Below are 18,968 nucleotides of genomic sequence, written 5' to 3' on the forward strand. Positions count from 1 at the left end.
GGTTTTTTTTTTTCTTTTTTTTTTTTTTTTTTTTTCCCCCCCCCCCCCCCCCCCCCCCGCGCTCCCCTTTTCTAAAGGGTAATTACATTTTTTCTCAAGTGCTTTTAGCAATTATGGATAACTAAATACGATTAAGAAATGAATCTCCATTCTATGATGGAAAGTTGAACAATTTCCCAGTTGATGCCATCTTAAAGATTGGGGTAATTTCAGCTATTTTTAAAAAGTTAGGGATCAAATATGAAATTTTTTTAATTAAATAAGTAGAAACTAGGGAGCATAAGATCATCTCCAAAACTATACCAAAATTCGAGGTCAATCTTGCAACATTGCACCAAATTGAAAATCATATCCACCTCATTACATCAAATGAACAATATTTAATTATTTTCTTCATTTTTTCATTCTTAATGATTAAGTTATCTAGAAAATTATTTATTTATTTAATTTACTACTACATAAATTACTAAATAAATATATATGTTTCGTTAACAAAAATATTGAATTCTTTAATAAATTTAAAAATGTAGTACAATTATTAGTATTATTTAATAATTAACTAAGAAATAAAATTTGTGTATAACAATAAAATGATACAAATAGCTTTAATAACAATTTGGCTCAACATGGAAAGGAGGAGCAAAAACGACATTAATTATTTTTGTGCAAAATGGTGCAATATTATTCACTCGTACAATTTTGATGCAAATTATAGTGTTGGGTTGGGGAAGGATTTCACCAAAATTTTGAAGCAAAATGGTGAAATAGTATAAGGATTGAAGATGCCCTAAATCAGAAATTGTAACATTTCAAATTTTTGACGTGTTTCAAAAACCAAAATTGGAAATATAGCTATATTATTACAAAATTTAGAAATATAGTCTTTTTGAGATTTGTCTAGTATCATATCATGTCTAGCAAAGTCGACAAAGCTCTAGTTTGATGGTATAATTATATTTTAAATATTATAATTTATTTTTGAAAGCAAGAAATAATAAAATAGATTATAATTATGCCTAAATAAAAGAATCCAAAAGGGAAGATACTTTTTCAATAGTCAAAACCACGTAGAAAGATTCTCCAATATTCAAAATCATAGAATCTCATTTTTGTGATGGTGCCTCTTTACAATTATACCCATTTGTCGTGAGCCAAAGTTAAAAGGGTTCTAGCGAGGATCCACGTGGACGGTGATCGATGAAAGGAAATATCGATCTTGTTTTTCATTATTTATGCTACGTCCAACATAAAACTTCATTTTTTTTTTTTAAGTAAATACAACATCTATTACTAGGAGTAGCTTTCAATGTTTTTGTTTTTGTTTTTGTTTTTATTTTATTTTATTCGTCATTTTTTTGGACAAATAATTTACTACTCGAGCACGAGGGAGTTTCCATTGTTAGGAATCATATATGTTTGTTTTTATATATGTTGAAAGCAAAATTTAAAATATTTTTTTTTGAATTTAAAATAATAATTAGTATACTAGGATTCATACTACTTTTCTTATTAAAATCAACATTTTAAAATGAATCTTTAATAATAAAGCCTTGTTTGAGCCGCATTATTGTGAAAATTAGAATGAAAAATATAATCGTTATGGGTCCCACACAACAGATAAAAAGTTAAATATGGTGACTTGATTTGATGAATAACGATCATATTTTCATTTTAACGAGAAAATAATGGGGCTCAAACGAGGCCAAAGTGTCAGCTTTAAAAATTCAAACAAAATTTTATTCGTTTGAATTCAAATGAGTAGAATTTCAAAATTATGTTCTCAAAAGAGTCACTATTTTGAATAGCGTATTAAAGTTTAAATCTCACACCACTTGTTTGGAGAAAATAATAATCAAAATACAAGTACTTGAATTACTGTTCACAATGTTGACATTTTAAAATAGAGTCCAAAACTTCGTATAATGATCCAAATACAATAAGATCCCACTATAAGCTAAATAGATTGAACCTACTATACTAATTGTATCGATTAATAATTGAATCGTGAAAATTATAAAATTAAGAACAAATTACATAAACCTCCTTTACATGTAAGTCGAATGCAGAACACCATTCGAGTGTCAAATTACATAGACTATTCTTTGCTGATTTTTAGGATTCCTAAGGAAAAAATTCTCAAAGTTCCCAAAATAACAACTCACTCCTATTTCAATTTTTTTTCCTACGTTCACAATTTATAAATATTTTTCTTACATGTAATTTGGCATTTAGAAAAGGGCATTAATTTTAAAAAATAAAAATAAAAATACTTTAACATTTATCTACTCGAAAACAAATGGTTACATATCTGATAATAATTTTGTATTTATTTGTAAAAAATTGCACTGAAAACATCGTAAGTCGTGAATTATATTCCTTGTCATGTTGTTTTTAACTGCAGTTGGAAATGGCATCTACCCCTCGTGCTGCACGCTTTAATTTAAATAGGATTGGAAATTGACTTACTATTTTATTATTATTATTATTTTTTTTTTGTTCTCAGTAATTTTGTTTTATTATATTCTAGTCCCTGATTTTTTTTACGTGACACTTCGAGTTTGTAATTTTCTAACTGTGTTAATTCTGAAAACAGCCATTATTAACGATTTTTAATTTGATATGTATAATTAATAAACATTTGGGTCGAAACGGGGTATATAACTTATATTTGATAAATGTATGCTTATTCTATTGGAGCGACGAAGAGAGATCTTTTATGATCTAATGCCAAATAATGCAGAGTAAGCAAGCAAGAAAGAAATATGAAGAAAATATAAACTTGTTGATCTCGTGAATTATTTCAATCTCTTCTTTAAAAGTTAGCTTTTTACTAATTTTACATTGTTGTGAAAATGCCTATTTAACTTAAAAATCACTCCAAGTTACTTATTTTCGTCTTGAAATTAATTTAGTTAGCTTTTTACGATCCAACCCCCCAAAACGAGGAAACTACTACATTATAAATTGTCATCATTATGATTATTGTGAGAGGATTTACACGATATACTAATTTAAATATGGCTAGAATAATATCTTTGTATATAACATTATTTATTTTTACAAGATTTTTATTGATATAACATTATTTCTTTTTACAAAATTTTCATTAGGAATATTACTATCAACCATTAAGAGAATTTTCAATAGGCTCTTTATTAACTCCATTATCTTTATTATAATAAAGAACCAATCTTCTTTTTCAAGCTCTCAATAATTAGTGTCGGACTCAACCTCTATGTTGTACATACTTTTTAAATGTTTTCATACAATTATTTTGCAACTTTTTATGCAAATCTTCGTGTCGACTTACTTCGGGTGTTTATAAACCATGGATCAAAAGGATTGATAAATAATAATTAGAAAAATGATATATAACATCACTAATGTTAAAACATTAATTTAAGTAACATAAATGTGACATTAATAGAGAAATATAACTAAATGACTCACTTAATTTTATATTTCATTGGAAGACAGCATTATTTTAATAATTAGATTATATGTTATAAGTTGTACGAAGAAACGTGCGTGTAAAATAAAGGATAAATATTATTGTTGGAGTTTAATAAAAAGTCCAATTCTTTAAGTTCAATTCTCTTTAAAGAGCACGGATGAAGATACAAATTAAAAGCTAAAAAAAATCGAAAAGGTTAAATTGACCCTTTGTTAGCACAAACAGCTGATATAACTCACTCAAGAGTCGTGTGTCGCTTAACAAATTGGAGGGATAATGACCCTATGTTTTTTGTGAAGAGTCGTGGTTCAATGGACCTCCTTTATGTGAATATCATTTCCTGCCAATGATTACCAGGTCATATGACTTGACTAAGAACAGTCCTCCATGCAACTAATCTGTATAATATATTTGCGTTTTGCTATGCCGACATGGGCAACTGGCCAATGGGGGCCGACGTGTGTATGGACAAGCCCTGTTCATAGGGACGGATCCATATGGGGTCATGTGGGGTCAAATGACCCCCACAAAATTTTGTCCCTATTTTTTTTTAATCCATTTACAATCTATTTTGATGCACTCGTTACGGGATATCAAATGAAGTCAAAATATTGCATTCTTAATACCATTTCGAAATGCTTATGGTTTAGTTTTTCACTCATTAATGGCGTGCGAAGTGGTCAACTATAGCAAAAGTTATAATATTAGAAATAAATAAGTAAACTTTAAAATATTTTTAACAGTCAAAGTTAAAATAATTTACTTATTTTGACAGCAAGGTAAAAGTTACTCTTCAGTATAACTGTATAAGCAACTTCTTTACATGAATCTAAGAAAATAGTAACAAATCATGTACACAAGGCTTAGAGAAACATGCTTAGGACAAAACTCAGAAGCTCAATTTTTCAAAATGACAAGCCACGCGCAATAAATACAAACCAAGACCTACCACAAAATTCCCAAATTACAACTAGTAGAGGGCCTTTCACTACTGACATTCCAAGAGATTAGTTTCAAGGACAGTCTTAACAAATGTAGTGACAGAAAATGAGTTGCATTACAACTTCCAAGAATGAAGTATTGAAGATCACCAAGCACACAGGTCCCAAAAATTATTTCATAAGAGATGCAGTCATCACGTGACAGCAAGGTGCACAAGCAAGAAATGGAGTTCTCAGCTCCATAGAACTATTGAAAGTTTCGACCACTTTGCTGTGCAAGAAACAATCCATTTGATAGAAAACTGGTGAATTAAATCAAAATGACCGAAAAGTTCATCAGCAAGTTCAACTTTTACTTTAAAAAACACTTGGTAATGTCTAACTTTAACCGTGTGCGCAAATGCCTACCAGACATAATGTATCCTATTAAAGCATATAGAGTCCACACAAGCCCAGAAATTAACATGGATGCTATTCTCATCAAAATCTTAAAGGAGAAATTTTTGTTGGCTATAGAAAAATGCAATGGTCAGTTGACTCACATTCTGCCAATTCTTCTTCAACAGTGAAACTAAAAAGTTCACACTCATTTGCACATTCTGGAAGATCTGCTTGTCCTCCATATCTAAATTTCCCACAGCAACTCCCATGCAAAGTACCTTCTTCAATTGGAATTTCACTGTGGCCTTGGTCTCATTGACCTTGGATTCAAGAGATTCCTGGTGACTCACAAGGGTAGGGAACTTCCCTGCATTAAGATGTGAAAGGAATTTCTCATGATGAGCACTGACAATTACAAAATAAACGGCAACTGAAACAACATTTAGATCGATGACCTATGATGAGAAATACATGAATATTGAGTATCTAAATCAATTCTGCATGGCAATAGGATTAATATCTTTCAATACAAAATTTAAAAGGCTCATAATGCAATTCAGGGCATTGGTCAGATTTATACAGTTGTGCAGATTACTTGGATCTCTCACACAGAAACACCAATACGTGTTATTATAACAGACTGTCAATTACTCAAATGGCAACACAGGTCAAAACGCACTTGCCTGCCTTATTAAGACCAGGTCCCAAAAGACGGGGAATCTGCTGGATAACAGCTTCTGAGGCTAAGAAAGCATGATATTTCTTCGCAAGCTTCTTCACCAATTTCTTGTTTTTGTTCAACTTCTTCAGGCCCTCCACATCCATCTATTCCAGACCCATTTTTTCTGCCTGAAAAAAGGGTAGAAAATAAGTTGCACGAGATAAATTAGCGTAAGAACATAGCAACATTAGAAACAGCCCAGCTGCTGCACATGCATGTGGTGGAAACTCTACCTAAAATCTAACAAGCAAAAGAATCCAATTATGCTTTTAATATGTCATAATGACCAAAGGCAACCAGGGAAAAATGGACTGAACATGTATGACTCATGAATCTTACCAGAATTTTACCGGACCACTGCCTAGATCACAAATAAGGGTTGATTCCTGATTGAGTTCTATCTACTTTTCTGTGTAGACCACAAAGAGAGCAGCTCCATGTAAATTCTTTAGTGGTACTAGTCTAGGATCTAGCATAGTAAAGGATGTCTGCAATATGGAAGAACCAAAAACCTACCATAAGCCAAGTCATGTGAGAGGATAGGACACAAATGACTTCCGGAATCCTTAAGAATAACACTGTACTATTGCCATAATATCATAATAGATAGAGGGAATTCTCCCAAACCATGACTATGTTTGTAGATAGTTTTTAAGCAATACATTCCATTTACATTAATTTGTCACATTGCAATTTTTCACAATGAAAAGCCACTGTGATTGAGTGGTGTATGATAAAACTGCTCAAAGATTTAGCTCAATTTATAAACACAAGTCAAAGAAGAATAGTAAATATTACAGTCCCTTTATTTGCCAACATTTTGTGATATTCTAATCTTCCTTAGATAAGTAACTTGGATTGCAAGAATACCTCTTCAATATGCTGAGCATGACCAAGCATGCAAATCTTCATCTTCGGCCGAGGGATGTGAGGCAACTTCATAGAACCACTGAAACGCTTATCCTTCTGAGGGTCATAGTTTTTCAGCCCAATCTGGAGCTCAATTGTCTCTGTAAAGTTCCGCTTCTTCTCCTTGGCATCCGTAACAATCTGGGTAATAGCTTCTCTCAAGGCCTCGCTCTGAAGCTTACTGCAGATCAATATTTACCAAACCATATCAGCAAACCGAAATTTTCAAATAGTAACTATCAACATTCCAGAATCCAGACTGATTTTTAGCTTTTTCCCACAAGTAAAATTGCACTCCACACAAATATAAAATAATTCTTAACATTAACTAGAAATGAGGGTAAAAACAGAAAGGACAGATCTTCCACCATAAGAGCCAAGTTTGTGAAGTTGCACAAAATTAATAACAAACACGCATAACACTACACACAATTTATGGGGAAATAGGCCGAAGGCTGTTAGATAATTTATTACTTTAAATTACCGGATCTTTTGTGTTAAATCATCAAGAAATACAAGAATTAATGCGGAAGCGTACCTGAATCAAACATGGTTAATGCAATATGAATTTCGCGGTATAATCTTCCAAATCTACACGCAGTCTCCTTTCCCTCTCTGTGATGGGATGCAGTAGAAAATGAATAATACGTGCGTGTGATCTGGGGACCATAACCTATTTATATAGGGACGCCCTTTGACCTAATTCGGCCCATCATAGAATTAGGATTTGGGCCCGGACTCTACACATATGTAAACTCATACTTTAATTGGATACATTAAAGCCCAAAATCGAAGCCTTATTAAATCACTTTAATTGGGCTCAACCGAATTCGATAGCCTATAATTTAACACACAATTATTTACACATACAAGCCCATCTACAGATTTAAAAAATCCTTACAATCTCCCACTTGGGCTATATGTGTCACCTTATAATTGTGCATTAAACATAACCTTATGAGTACTCAGAATTTTGCTATCATTACCGAATGTATCCCCAAACAATCCTGTCCATCAATCATATCAACATATGATCAAAGCGGCTTTCGCTACTTTCACGTAGCTAAACCCATCAATGGTCACGTATATCAATATAATCGAATAACATGGATCAAGTATGGATGTGTAGCATGAAAATTACATGTAATGTGATCTGTAACATGCCTATTTCCAACGGGTCCACCTTAATACTTTAGTGAGATCATTTTAAACAAGTTCAGAGATAATTAACCAAATAACTTTATAACTGAAAATAACTTTTAACTTTAAACCGTATTCAAAACAACAGTGCATGTGTCCAATATGAAAAACAAAAATACGAACTCCTACTGAAACTAGATATCCTCAAGAGACATTACACCCATATGAGCAGTGTGCTCATGAAAGACCTTGGGTATCAATCCCTTAGTAAGCGGATTCGCAACCATGGAGTTTGTCCCAATATGCTCTATTGACACCTTTCCACTCTGAACTCTTTCTTTAACAGTCAGAAACTTGATCTCTATATGTTTTGATTTCGTCGAGCTCCTGTTGTTATTAGAATACAATACTGCTGATTTATTGTCACAAAATATCTTAAGTGATCTTTCTATATTGTCCACAATGCGCAGTCCAGTGACAAAATTACGCAGCCATATTCCATTATTTGATGTCTCATAACACGCTATAAACTCCGCTGTCATGGTGGAAGTAGCTATGAGTGTCTGCTTGACACTCTTCCATAAAATAGCACCTCCAGCAAACAAGTAAATATAGCCTGAAGTGGATCTCCTACTATCTTGGCATCCTGCGAAATCGAAATCAGAATAACCGATGATCTCCAACTGATCCGATCTCCTGTATGTGAGCATGTAGTCTTTTGTTCTCTTTAAATACCGCATGACCCATTAGGTTGCTTTCCAATGATCCATTCCCAGGTTATTTAAATATCTCCCTAACATCCCAACAATGTACGCTATATCCGGACGCGTACAAACCTGAGCATACATCAAACTCCCTATAGCTGAGGAATAAGGAATCTTCTGCATTTCTTTAATTTCCAAGTCATTTTTAGAGCACTGACTTAAGCTGAACTTGTCTCCTTTAGCCACAGGGGTGTCACATGGTTTACAATCTTGCATATCATATCTTTTAAGTACCTTTTCGATATAGCACTTTTGTGATAATCCAAGAATACCCCGAGAACGATCTCGGTGTATCTGAATTCCTAATACAAAAGAGGTATTACCAAGATCTTTCATCTCAAAATTTTTTGCTAGAAATCTCTTGGTTTCGTGCAATAAGCCTATATCGTTGCTAGCAAGCAATATGTCATTGACATATAAAATCAGAAAAATATACTTGCTCCTACCGAACTTGTGGTATATACAATTATCGACCAAATTCATCTCAAAACCAAATGAGATGATTACCTAATGAAACTTGTAATACCATTGACGAGACGTCTGTTTGAGTCCATAGATGGATTTCTTTAATTTACAAACCATTTGCTTTGTATCGTCCGATACAAAGTTTTCTGGTTGTACCATATAAATTATTTCATTAATGTCACCATTGAGAAACGCTGTCTTAACATCCATATGATGTAGCTCAAGATCGAAATGCGCTACCAATGCCATTATAGTCCTGAAAGAGTCTTTCGAAAAAATCGAAGAGAAAGTCTCTTTAAAATCGATGCCTTCTTTCTGTGTAAAGCCTTTTGCGACAAGACGAGCCTTATACCTCTCTACATCACCTTTCACCTTTCAAATCCCTCTTGGTCTTAAATATCCATTTGCAACCAATGGGTTTCGCACCTTCAGGCAATAGAACGAGGTCCCATACTTCATTGTCCTTCATGGACTTTATCTCTTCGTTCATAACATCGAGCCACTTTTGAGAGTTAGAACTTTCCATAGTTTGACGGAAGTTAATCGGATCATCTTCTACCATTACAATGTCAACTTCATGTTCTTGGAGAAATACGATATAATCATTCGAAACTGCACTTCTCCTCTCTCTAGAGGATCTTTTTAATGGCATTGGTTCTTGAGGCTGTAGAGTTTGTTCTTCTGGAACAATTTGTTGATCTTGAGAGGGAGGTATGACATTGTCTTGATTCAAAGTTGTTTCTTGAACAATATCAGGGATAAAAACCTGATCATTGTCAATGGCAATTGGAGAAATTTCAACATATTCCTCCTCAAAGACAAAGCTTGTAATCCTTTCTCCCCCCGCAAACTCAACATCCTCAAAGAACCTAACATTTCCTGTCTCGAAAATTGTCTTAGTTGTGGGATCATAAAACTTGTAAGCCCTGGACCTTTCAGAATATTCAAAGAAATTGCAACTGATGGTCCTTGCGTCCAGTTTCTTTTCATTTGGTTTATAGGGCCTTGCCTCAACTGGACACCCCAAATATGTATATGTTTCAAACTAGGCTTCTGGCCAATCCAAAGCTCATATGGGGTTTTATCAGTGGCCTTAGTTGGAACTATGTTGAGTATATAAGCTGCAGTCTTTAATGCTTCACCCCATAGAGATTTTGGTAAGGTAGAATGACTAATCATACTCCTCACCATGTCCTTAAGCGTTCTGTTTCGTCTCTCGACAACATCATTCATAGTGGGCGAACCCGGCATAGTGTACTGTGGGACGATACCGCATTCCTCTAGGAATTTAGCAAACGGTCCTAGAGGCTGTTCACCTAAACCGTCATATCTACCACAGTATTCACTCCCATGGTCAAATCTGACGCTTTTAATCCTTTTGTCAAGTTGGTTCTCAACTTCAGCTTTATAGCTTTTGAACACATCCAGTGACTGTGATTTTTCATGAATGAGATATATGTAGCCATATCTTGAAAAATCGTCTATGAACGTTATAAAATATTGGTGACCATTCCAAGAACCCGTAGGGAATGGTCCACAAATATCCGTATGTATAAGTTCTAAGACGTCCAAAGTTCTATTAGCTTGAAATCTCCTTTTATTGATTTGTTTTCCCTTTATACAGTTGACACACAAATCATAATCTGTAAAGTCAAGAGGGTCGAGAATCCCGTCAGACACAAGTCTCTCAATTCTCCTTTTGGAGATGTGACCTAATCTCTTGTGCCACAACGAGGCAGAATTCTCGCCATTTAATTTTCGCTTTATACTTCGAGTACTTACATGCAAGGTTTCATTATAAGAAGCAATTGTATCAATTAAATAAAGATTATCGTAACCTGATAAAGAACCGGAACCAACCAATTTTAAATCATGAAACAAACTAAATTTTTCATTTCCACATGAACAAGTATAACCAAATTTGTCCAAAATAGAAATAGAAATCAAATTCCGTCTAAAAGACGGTACAATAAATGTCTCAACAAGATCCAAATAAAATCCAGTCTTTAACGATAATCTAAATTTTCCTATTGCTTCTACTTACATTCTTTTGCCGTCGCCAACATAGATGTATCTTTCACCATCACTTGGTTTTCGACAACTCAAGCAACCCTGCATAGACATACTGATGTGAGTTGTTGCACCAGAATCTATCCACCATATATGCTAGGTATCGAAGTTAAATTAACCCCGAAACAAACCAAATGAAGAAAAATACCTTTCTTTACACGCCATGCGTGGTAATTGGTGCAATTCTTCTTCTTATGACCTGCAGCTCCACAGAAGAAACAATCACCTTCAGTTGGTTCCTTATGCTGTTTCTTTTGTGGTGCCGTACCCGCAGCTTCCTTATTAATTTTTCTTTTCTTGTTCCTTTTGTCCTTAGAGGTGGTGGCCAAATGAGCACTTTCTGTCTTCTCATACTTTAGTCTTTTCTCTTCCTGGACACAGTGTGAGATGAGCTCATTAAGGGACCATGAGTCCTTTTGACAGTTTTAGCTCACCTTGAATTGACTGAAATGTGCCGGAAGGGATATCAGAACCAAGTGCACCAACAAGTCTTTAGATAAATCCAACTTGAGTGCCTTTAGTTTTGAAGCAATGTGAGACATTTCCATAATGTACTCCCGAATGTTTCCTTTCCCTTTATACCTCATTGAGACAAGATTTGCCAAAAGTGTACTTGTTTCAGCCTTTTCATTCTTGGCAAACCTCTTCTCAAGGTCCTCAAGGAAACCCTTAGCTGTAATCACCTTATCGGATATAGTGCCCCGAAATGCTTCTGGAATAGCACGCTTCATAACCATTAAGCTTATGATATTCGATCGCTCCCACTTTTCCATCTCCCTCTTGTCATCAGAGGTACTCTTATCAGTAAGTGTAGCAGATTGATCGACCCGTAAAGCAAGGTTCAGGTCCATGACTCCAAGAACAATCATCACGTTCTCTTGCCATGCCCTAAGTTTGTGCCATTTAGCATTGGAATTGAATTGATGCTAGCAGAGATATTAGCAGCAGAACCTGAAACTGAATTAGAGAACGTTTATTATGAATAGCTCACATGAATATTTTTAATATGCAAATAATAATAATCTTAAATAGTGGTAGGGCCCATCACAAGATACCAAACACAACATCAATATCTAGTCTTTGGACAGAGATATTGACTTGTAAGCGGTACTCTTGGCGTAGTGATCAAACATTGACGATAAAATAACGTGTCAATCAATAAACCTTTTTTTGGACCGATTTATTGATCACACATTAAACTAAATAATCGTCACACGTTTATCACCACAGGTGCATGTGTATTCGGCTAAATATTGACCTTCCTTTGGGCCGACCAATATTCCCATGAATAACACATGCACAAACACTTTTTAACATTCTAAGTTAGTTAATTTTCACAAGAGATGTTGCTTTGACGACATATTGCTTCAATTAACCAACTTTCGAATATTATATCTCTTAAAAGAGTCTTTAGTACTAAAATTTGAGAAAAAGAATCACCAGTTTTGCATATTTTGATTAGTTTTAAATTTTAGGGGCCTTAGGATTAATAATTCAAAACTTTAGGGGTTGAAATTAATAAACTTGAAACTTTGTGGACCATAATTAATTAATTCAATACTTTAGAGGATCAATTAGAACAAATCTTAAAACTTTAGGGGCCAAAATTGACCAATTCAAAACTTTAGGGATCAAATTTTAAAATTTGAAACTTTAGGGGTCAATTTGAATTAATTATGAACATAGGGGGCCAATTTGAACTAGTAATTAAAGTTTGAGGGCTTTAATTATAAATTCAGAACTTTAATGGCCCAAATAATTAATTTTAAAATTTTACGGACTGAATTATTAAATCCGAAACTTAAACGCCCAAAACTTAATATAATTTAAAGGTAAGGGACTGAAACCTTAATTTTATAACCCTAACCCTAATTGCAACTAAGGACCTCAAATCATCTAATTTACAAAGGAAGCCCCCTCCCAAAATCAGTAAACTGAAAAAACCCTAGAAGAAAATTTCTTCTCTTCTCCTTTCTCCTTGGCGGCTCACGTCGGCGCCACATCCAGCGCCCGGCGCTCTGCTGCAGTCGGCAGCCAGCGCTACCAGAAAAAAATTAATTTAATTTTTTTTTAATCTGAAAAACGAAATTTGAATCCAAAATTTTAAATCCAAAATCATAACCGTAACCTGAATTCTTCTCAATTATTTCAATCCGAATTATGACATATTCATAATGAAAAATATAGCGAATAGTTTTCAAATTCAACAAAATATAAATCCTAAATCATCAAATCTAAAAACTTTATAAAATATTGCAAGAACCAAATTAAATTATCCGATTCTCAATGATTCAACACGAATAGGCTCTGATACTACTTGTTGGATAACTTTATGCTTTTTAAATCTCCGGATCTTTCATGTTAAATAATCAAGAAATACAAGAATTAAAGTGGAAGCGTACCTGAATTAGATATGATTAATGCAATATGAATTTCGCGGTATAGTCTTTCAAATCCACACGCAGTCTCCTTTCTCTCTCTGTGATGGGATGCAGTAGAGAATGAATAATACGTGCGTGTGATCTGGGGACCATAACCTATTTATATAGGAACGCTCTTTGACCTAATTCGGCCGATCATAGAATTAGGACTTGGGCTCGGTCTCTACACATATGTAAACCCATACTTTAATTGGATACATTAAAACCCAAAATCGAAGCCTTATTAGATCACTTTAATTGGGCTCAACCGAATTTGATAGCCTATAATTTAACACACAATTATTCACACATACAAGCCCATCTACAGATTTAAAAAATCCTTACAAAGGCAACTCCCTCATTGTAACACCTGATAAGTTACCAACTTACAAAATCCAAAAAGCACAATACTACACAAATTGTACGAAAATACTGGTCACCGCTGGGGCTGGAGAAAACACCTAAACCGAATCGAACCATATCCGGCCCGAACTGTATCTAGCAGTTCTTTTTAGGCTAAATACTGAATGGTTAACTAAATAGAGAACCTACCGGTTTGGTTCAATTCGCAATTTTGGACCTAGAACCGAATAAAAATCAAATCTTCTTAATTTTTTAAATTTATTTATATCTTAAATAAGCAAAAGTATTTTATTTATTTCTAAATAAATTTGCTAACTAATTAATTTAGCCTAAACTTAAAATATGACTTTCCTATTTCTATTTTTCAGCCCTATCCCAACTTAATCAAATTGACATAAATTTTATCCAAATATATTATTCTATTGTAGTGTCATTTCCATAGTTTGGAAAAATCAAATTAGAAGCTCGGCTATGCTTATCTTCATTATTGTGAACTCGGTATCTTCCTCTTCCAGTAATTTTAACAATAAAGTCCATGAAGAACTCAACAAAGAGAGGCGCAAAAGATACATAAAACTGAACTACGTTATTTTGTAAGAGTTAAAATTGAACATATCTTTAGTTGAATTAATGTAACGTTATTGTAAATATTAAAAACTTTAATGATTGTATGGAATCCATAAATCAAATGGAACCGAATTGAACATAATCCTAAGCGATTCCATTATTAAATTTGGACCCGATGGATCTACTTACTAAGTCCTTGTTTGAGCCACATTATTTTCATAAAAATGTATTTTTTAATAGTGTATTCATGGGAAATGTGCGATTAAAAAATAATGAAAAATTTTAAATTTATGTATAATATTATTTTATTGAAGAATGTTAATTATATATATATTTTTTAAAATAATGTGGGTCGGGCCTAAATATCCAAAAATTTAGGTTTGGATTAGAACCGAACCGAATGGGACTATATCCAACCCTAGTCATCGCTGACATTTTATATATTTATACTTCAATCTTATTTTGGAATCATATCCCACACCGAAAAAGAACGTACACCGACCTCATCATCTTCATTTGCGTAAAATCAAGTTAATTTGGACGAACAGAATAATCATAATACAACACAATGCTCGAAATTCAATATAACTGTAAAGCAAAAATCAAATAATAAGAAAAAAATAGAACAAATATTACTTTTTCTCACCTCATGGTTCAAGATTTTTTATTTTTATTTTTGGTTGTCTTCCTAATTAAATCTGCTTTATCAACAAAACAAGCAAGATAAAGATAGTTAATCACTGGTGTTTCAACAAGGCATATTAGGGATGTCACGAGTCGAGCCGAATTGGCTCGCTAGCCGAAATTCTAGGCTCGGGCTCGGCTCGGTTAAAATATCAGAGCTTTTTTCCGGGCCCGAGTCGAGACGAGCAAAAGCTCGACAAAAAAAATTGGGCTTTGTAAGCGATAAAAATCTCACATCGGTTAAATATCAAAATATTGACTAATTTAAAAAGATTTTGGGCTACCCCTCTTAATAAGGTCGACCTTTTTAAAATGGACCCCAAATCTTAACATAGTATCAAAACCCAGTAAACTCCAACAAGCTATTCGATCCGATTAAATCTTAAAAATGAGCACACAAATTTCAAGATTGGTTTGCTAAAAAAGAGCCACCATCTTACGAGGGCATGTTAAAGGAATAAATTTCACATCGGTTAAATACCAAAATATTAACCAACTTAAATAGATATTGGATCACTCCTCTTAATAAGGTTGACCTTATTAAGATGGATCACATGTCTTAACATGGTATCAGAGCCCATTAAACTCCAACGAGCGATTCGATCCGATTAGAAGTCTTAATTAATGAACAACGGATTGTAAGATTGGTCTGCTCAAATGAGTCACCATCTTGCGGAGGCGTGTTAAGGGATAAAAATCTCACATCGGTTAAATATCCAAATATTGACCAACTTAAAAAGATCTTGGGCTACTCCTCTTAATAAGGTTGACCTTTTTAAGATGGATCTCAAATCTTAACAGGCTCGACCCGAGCTTTTGGCTTAGGCTGGCTCGGATTTTGTTTGGTTTTGAAATTTTTTTTATTAAATAAAAAGGCAGCAGGCTGATGCCTTAAATGACAGCTTATTTACCCTCTTTCTGGCAGCAGCACGCTGCCTTTTATTTTTAAATTTTTTTTTTAAATATATGCTCCGAGCCGACGAGGCACACGGGCTGGCTTGAGCTTTGCCGACACCTAAAAATGGGGCTTGGCCCGAGCCTTAAGCCGGGCGGGCTCGAACTTTTTCCAAGACGAGCCACGGACGGCCGGAACCGACGAGCCCAATTGCCATCCCTAAGGCATATACAAATGTGCGTTGGAGAGAGAACAAAAAAAAAATATACTGATAAGAGAAGTGTAATATGCACATAAAACCTATGCCCAAATGCACAGCGAATGTACCGGGCTTTTAAGGTTGGGTTAGACAATTGGTCTGATTTTCTATTGTGGAGGCCCATTTAAATTTTGGAAAAATTTCGTGTTAATTATAACCCATTTGAAAATTAAGAAAAAAATTTTAAAATTTTAAAAATAAGATATTATTAAATTTTATTTATGAAATAATTAATTAATTAAAAATATATATTTTATTATTTAAATATATTAAAGTCACAATTCTATATTAGTTGATCACAAACTTACCGAATGAATTGGTCACAAATTATTTCTTGAGCACAAATCAAAAATTTTATAAGTCACAAGTTATTTCACAATCACATATAAAAAAAACTTAGAGCTCACAATTTATTCATTGATCATAAATTAAAAACTTGGTCACAAGTTGTCGATCACAAGTTATTTTATGATCACAAAACATCAAATTAGTTTGTCACAAAATATTTTAATTTTAAAGTATTATTAATATAATTTTAAAAAGTTTAAATTGTTATCTGAGTTTTGAAAAAAAACTTTCAAATCTGAATTTTGAATTGTGCATTTTAAAATTCTGGGTAGGTGAAATTTCCACTAAAATTTTTATGAGCAAAGGAAAACTGACAACAAGAGCATTTAACCACTTTTATTGAGTAATGATATTCATACTCAGAGTCTGTAGTAGTAATTCTTATGTGACAAGCTGTTATTTGAGGCAATGGAATTCCAAAAAATTAATATTTCAAAAAACAAAAATATCACATAAAATAATTATTGAAATCACTGACTATGAATAACATTATTTATTTTTATTGAGGAATTTTCATCCTTTGCCTTTGTGACCTTGGTTTCAAATGTGACCATTTTTTAACACATTTACACTAATTACCAACTTTGAATTGAGAATGTACATTGCACTCTTGCAAAAATGGATGAATATTTTGGGCAATTCAAGTTACATAGTACAAAAAAGTTGAAGCATAAATTTCATATACTTCATCCTCCTAATTAAAAAGTAGATATAGAGAATTCAAATACATAGTGAGCCCTTGTTTGGACCTCATTTTAATGAGGTTGTTGGGAAAATATATTTTCGAATAGTGGCTTTTTGGAGGATATATGGTTAAAAAAGAAAAATCGTTTCTCATTTACGTGTAAATATTATTTTATTGTAGAATATGTGATTGAAAAGAAAAGAAAGAAAAACGCATTAAAATTAAAATGTAGTCCAAAAATTGTAAACTAAGATGCAAAGATCGGAATTATATTGGAAAGACGAAGAATCGCTCTTCGAGCAACATTTTAAAGGAATGATAGGTAATTAGGGAACATTATGGGCTTTTTATCATTACTTTTTGCAAAGGCATTTATCAGGATTCCATTATCCTAAACTTTGACCTGTCATGTACAATCTTTTACCACAAGAGATAGGCCCTTGTACACATCACTTAAAAGTATGATATGTTAAAAGTCGATAGAAATTTTATCCCTCTGATTTTTCTCACTCCATTCAAGGAAATAATGTTTAGCCCTATTCTCAAAGTAGAGTGGAATCTTACTAAATTTTCTTATTCATTAACTTTAGAAATGAATAAAAATTGAACGCATGGAAAGTTTTCCCTTTACTTGTACATAATGTAAGCAAATTTGCAAATCATATGCTTCGGTGAAAAGCAACGATTAAACAAATTTAATCAAGATTGTTATATTTCAGATATGATGTAGACCAATCAACTTTCTTTCTTTCTTTCTTTTACTTATTTTGGTATTGGGATGATATATAATCCATCGCCCCAGCTCAAAATATCATAAAGTGAAAAAAAGAAGAAGAAGAAGAAGTAGTTTTGTGAAGTAATTCAAGATCATTGGAACCGATTATTTTTCACATTAATCTTTATTTTTTTTTCCACACGATAAATATGTCTCGTATTTTATTGTTGATATTGCAAGAAAGTAAAATGTACAGATACATACTTTATCAAACATTGGTGTCTGAATTAAAAATTTCATGTAAATTAGACTGGACTTATAACCAAAAATGATTTTATATGTTGTTTGTACAAAGATAATTCAACAAATTGAATATATTTAAATCAGTCTGAAAATTATTAAAGAATAATTTCATGGTATTTAGTGTATTATACAATATTGCAAGCAAAACACAGATTGAGACTAATAATTGGTTTTATGAAGAATAATTGGTAGAGAGCATATTACCTGCAAAGGTGGCAAATTAAAAATAAAAAATAAAAAATGTATGTATAAAATATATGCAACCTAATCCACCTATTTATGAAAGAAAATATACGGGTCCATTAACAAAAGTTCTATCACTCAATCCCCTTTACAAAAAATTATTAATTTGTTGTACCGTAATGAAAGATATTCATGAATATTCAATCCATTGCCTATAATAGGAACAAAATCATCATTTCTCTATACACATAAAAGGACAATTTGAATATAGGTATTGAAACTTCAAAAAAGAGGGGTTTTATGGTTATTGTCTAGCATTACAAGCAATACCAGAATATGTGAAAATGGAACATTAATGGGGGTGATGCCATCAAAGATGTTCGTAAATTTGGAAGAGATGTTTCAATATACGTTAAATTATATCAAAAAAAACAAGTTGAAACATTGGATAATATGCACTAGATATCATGATAAGATTGTATAAAGCATCATATAAATTGTTGGTAGTTTGATAAGGATAATTGAATAGTGTTAAATAAAGAAAACTAATTTCGTGTTTGGCTAATGTTTTTTATAAGCAGTTTATAATCCGTTGACCACAAAATTATGATCAACAAGTTTTTTTTCACTTGTCAGGATTTTCTTTTCCTAATTTCAGTGCACCAGATGCTCATAAGGAACGAGTGGTGAAATAATTATTT

The 18,968-nt window shown here is 32.9% G+C and overlaps 1 pseudogene; it reads right to left on the reverse strand.

Annotated features, from left to right (window-relative positions):
- Positions 1-4,872: 4,872 nt before the first annotated feature.
- LOC111407251 lies at positions 4,873-11,582 on the reverse strand (annotated as a pseudogene).
- Between the last annotated feature and the right edge of the window lie 7,386 nt (positions 11,583-18,968).

The sequence above is a fragment of the Olea europaea genome, chromosome 1 (assembly GCF_002742605.1).
Source record: "Olea europaea var. sylvestris chromosome 1, O_europaea_v1, whole genome shotgun sequence".
In the NCBI taxonomy this organism is placed as follows: Eukaryota; Viridiplantae; Streptophyta; class Magnoliopsida; order Lamiales; family Oleaceae; genus Olea; species Olea europaea.